This window comes from Anas platyrhynchos, chromosome 31, assembly GCF_047663525.1.
Source record: "Anas platyrhynchos isolate ZD024472 breed Pekin duck chromosome 31, IASCAAS_PekinDuck_T2T, whole genome shotgun sequence".
NCBI classification, from domain to species: domain Eukaryota; kingdom Metazoa; phylum Chordata; class Aves; order Anseriformes; family Anatidae; genus Anas; species Anas platyrhynchos.
The window spans coordinates 547622-552078 of record NC_092617.1 but is presented as its reverse complement, the minus strand read 5'-3'; positions in this window follow the sequence as shown (position 1 = coordinate 552078).

Here is a 4457-nt window from a genome sequence, read left to right as displayed (position 1 = left end):
TAGCCGGCATCGAAGACGACTGAAAAATCAGACCCCCGGAAATGTGTTCCAAGGCCTTTTTAGCCGTCCAAAAGTGCCCCCAAAGGAAGGCTTTGGGTACAAGTGAACTCCCCAGGGGAGCCTTTACGCAGCCCCACATGCAACTGGACCCTTCGGGTTCGCTGTTCCTGAGTAAACCTAAAAGTAGCCCTAGCCGGCATCGAAGTCGACTGAAAAATCAGGCCCCAGGAAATGCGTTGCGAGCCCCTTTGGACCATCCAAAAGTGCCCCCAAAGGAAGGCTTTGGGTACAAGAGAACTCCCCAGGGGAGACTTTAGACAGCCCCACATGCAACTGGACCCTCCGGGTTCGATTTTTCCGAGCAAACCTAAACGTAATCCTAGATGTCATCGGAGACGTGTGAAAAATCAGGCCCCAGGAAATGCGTTCCAAGCCCCTTGGGACCATCCCAAAGTGCCCCCAAAGGAAGGCTTTGGGTACAAGTGAACTCCCCAGGGGAGCCTTTACGCAGCCCCACATGTAACTGGACCCTCCGGGTTCGCTGTTTCCGAGTGTCCCTAAATGTAGCCCTAGCCGTCATCGAAGACGACTGAATAATCAGGCCCAAGGAAATGCGTTCCAAGCCCCTTTGGACCATCCAAAAGTGCCCCCAAAGTAAGGCTTTGGGTACAAGTGAACTCCCCAGGGGAGCCTTTACGCAGCCCCACATGCAACTGGACCCTCCGGGTTCGCTGTTCCTGAGCAAACCTAAACGTAGCCTTAGCCGTCATCGGAGACGAGTGAAAAATCAGGCCCCAGGAAATGCCTTATGAGTCCCTTTAGACCATCCAAAAGTGCCCCCAAAGGAAGGCTTTGGGTACAAGTGAACTCCCCAGGGGAGCCTTTACGCAGCCCCACATGCAACTGCTCGCTCCGGGTTCGCTGATTCCGAGTATCCCTAAATATAGCCCTAGCCGTCATCGGAGACGAGTGAAAAATCACGCCCAGGAAATGCGTTGCGTGCCCCTTTCGCCCATCCAAAAGTGCCCCCAAAGGAAGGCTTTGGGTACAAGAGAACTCCCCAGGGGAGCCTTTACGCAGCCCCACATGCAAATGGACCCTCCGGGTTCGATTTTTCCGAGCAACCCTAAATATATCCCTAGCCGGCATGGGAGAAGACTGAAAAACCGGGCCCAGGAAAACGCATTGCAAGCCCCTTTGGACCATCCAAAAGTGCCCCCAAAGGAAGGCTTTGGGTACAAGAGAACTCCCCAGGGGAGCCTTTATGCAGCCCCACATGCGACTGGACCCTCCGGGTTCGCTGTTCCTGAGCAAAACTAAACGTAACCCTAGCCGTCATCGGAGACTAGTGAAAAATCAGGCCCCAGGAAATGCGTTGCGTGCCCCTTTGGACCATCCAAAAGTGCCCCCACAGGAAGGCTTTGGGTACAATAGAACTCCCCAGGGGAGCCTTTACGCAGCCCAACATGCGACTGGACCCTCCGGGTTCGCTTTTTCCGAGCATCCTTATACATAGCCCTAGCTGTCATCGGAGACGAGTGAAAAATCAGGCCCCAGGAAATGCGTTGCGAGCCCTTTTCTCCCATCCAATAGTGCCCCCAAAGGAAGGCTTTGGGTACAACAGAACTCCCCAGGGGAGTCTTTATGCAGCCCCACCTGCGACTGGACCCTCCGGGTTCGCTGTTCCTGATCAAACCTAAACGTATCCCTATCCGTCATCGGAGACGAGTGAAAAATCAGGCCCCAGGAAATGCGTTGCGTACCCCTTTCTCCCATCCAAAAGTGCCCCCAAAAGAAGGCTTTGGGTACAAGTGAACTCCCCAGGGGAGCCTTTACGCAGCCCCACATGTAACTGGACCCTCCGGTTTCGCTGTTTCCGAGTGTCCCTAAACATAGCCCTAGCCGTCATTGAAGACGACTGAATAATCAGGCCCAAGGAAATGCGTTCCAAGCCCCTTTGGACCATCCAAAAGTGCCCCCACAGGAAGGCTTTGGGTACAAGAGAACTCCCCAGGGGAGCCTTTACGCAGCCCCACATGCAAATGGACCCTCCGTGTTCGATTTTTCCGAGCAACCCTAAATATATCCCTAGCCGGCATGGGAGAAGACTGAAAAACCGGGCCCAGGAAAACGCGTTGCAAGCCCCTTTGGACCATCCAAAAGTGCCCCCAAACGAAGGCTTTGGGTACAAGAAACTCCCCAGGGGAGCCTTTACGCAGCCCCACATGCGACTGGACCCTTCGGGTTTGCTGTTCCTGAGCAAACCTAAACGTAACCCTAGCCGTCATCGGAGACGAGTGAAAAATCAGGCCCCAGGAAATGCGTTGCGAGCCCCTTTTGGACCATTCAAAAGTGCCCCCAAAAGAAGGCTTTGGGTACAAGAGAACTCCCCAGGGGAGACTTTAGACAGCCCCACATGCAACTGGCCCCTCCGGGTTCGCTGTTCCTGAGCAAAACTAAACGTAGCCCTAGCCGTCATCGGAGACGAGTGAAAAATCAGGCCCCAGGAAATGCGTTGCGAGACCCTTTGGACCATTCAAAAGTGCCCCCAAAGGAAGGCTTTGGGTACAAGTGAACTCCCCAGGGGAGCCTTTACGCAGCCCCACATGCTACTGGACCCTCCAGGTTCGCTGTTTCCGAGCATCCCTAAACATAGCCCTAGCCGGCATTGAAGACGACTGAAAAATCAGGCCCCAGGAAATGCGTTCCAAGGCCTTTTTAGCCGTCCAAAAGTGCCCCCAAAGGAAGGCTTTGGGTACAAGAGAACTCCCCAGGGGAGCCTTTATGCAGCCCCACATGTGACTGGACCCTCCGGGTTCGCTGTTCCTGAGCAAACCTAAACGTAGCCCTAGCCGTCATCGGAGACGAGTGAAAAATCAGGCCCCAGGAAATGCGTTGCGAGCCCCTTTGGACCATCCAAAAGTGCCCCCAAAGGAAGGCTCTGGGAACAAGTGAAGTCCCCAGGGGAGCCTTTACGCAGCCCCACATGCAACTGGACCCTCCGGTTTTGCTATTCCTGAGCAAACCTAAACGTATCCCTAGCCGTCATCGGAGAAGAGTGAAAAATCAGGCCCCAGGAAATGCATTGCGAGCCCCTTTGGACCATCCAAAAGTGCCCCCAAAGGAAGGCTTTGGGTACAAGAGAACTCCCCAGGGGAGCCTTTACGCAGCCCCACATGCAACTGGACCCTTCGGGTTCGCTGTTCCTGAGCAAACCTAAACATAACCCTAGCCGGCATCTAAGACGACTGAAAAATCAGGCCCCAGGAAATGCGTTCCAAGCCCCTTTGGACCATCCAAAAGTGCCCCCAAAGGAAGGCTTTGGGTACAAGAGAACTCCCCAGGGGAGCCTTTACGCAGCCCCACATGCAAATGGACCCTCCGTGTTCGATTTTTCCGAGCAACCCTAAATATATCCCTAGCCGGCATGGGAGAAGACTGAAAAACCGGGCCCAGGAAAACGCGTTGCAAGCCCCTTTGGACCATCCAAAAGTGCCCCCAAACGAAGGCTTTGGGTACAAGAAACTCCCCAGGGGAGCCTTTACGCAGCCCCACATGCGACTGGACCCTTCGGGTTTGCTGTTCCTGAGCAAACCTAAACGTAACCCTAGCCGTCATCGGAGACGAGTGAAAAATCAGGCCCCAGGAAATGCGTTGCGAGCCGCTTTTGGACCATTCAAAAGTGCCCCCAAAAGAAGGCTTTGGGTACAAGAGAACTTTCCAGGGGAGACTTTAGACAGCCCCACATGCAACTGGCCCCTCCGGGTTCGCTGTTCCTGAGCAAAACTAAACGTAGCCCTAGCCGTCATCGGAGACGAGTGAAAAATCAGGCCCCAGGAAATGCGTTGCGAGACCCTTTGGACCATTCAAAAGTGCCCCCAAAGGAAGGCTTTGGGTACAAGTGAACTCCCCAGGGGAGCCTTTACGCAGCCCCACATGCTACTGGACCCTCCAGGTTCGCTGTTTCCGAGCATCCCTAAACATAGCCCTAGCCGGCATTGAAGACGACTGAAAAATCAGGCCCCAGGAAATGCGTTCCAAGGCCTTTTTAGCCGTCCAAAAGTGCCCCCAAAGGAAGGCTTTGGGTACAAGAGAACTCCCCAGGGGAGCCTTTATGCAGCCCCACATGTGACTGGACCCTCCGGGTTCGCTGTTCCTGAGCAAACCTAAACGTAGCCCTAGCCGTCATCGGAGACGAGTGAAAAATCAGGCCCCAGGAAATGCGTTGCGAGCCCCTTTGGACCATCCAAAAGTGCCCCCAAAGGAAGGCTTTGGGAACAAGTGAAATCCCCAGGGGAGCCTTTACGCAGCCCCACATGCAACTGGACCCTCCGGTTTTGCTATTCCTGAGCAAACCTAAACGTATCCCTAGCCGTCATCGGAGAAGAGTGAAAAATCATGCCCCAGGAAATGCATTGCGAGCCCCTTTGGACCATCCAAAAGTGCCCCCAAAGGAA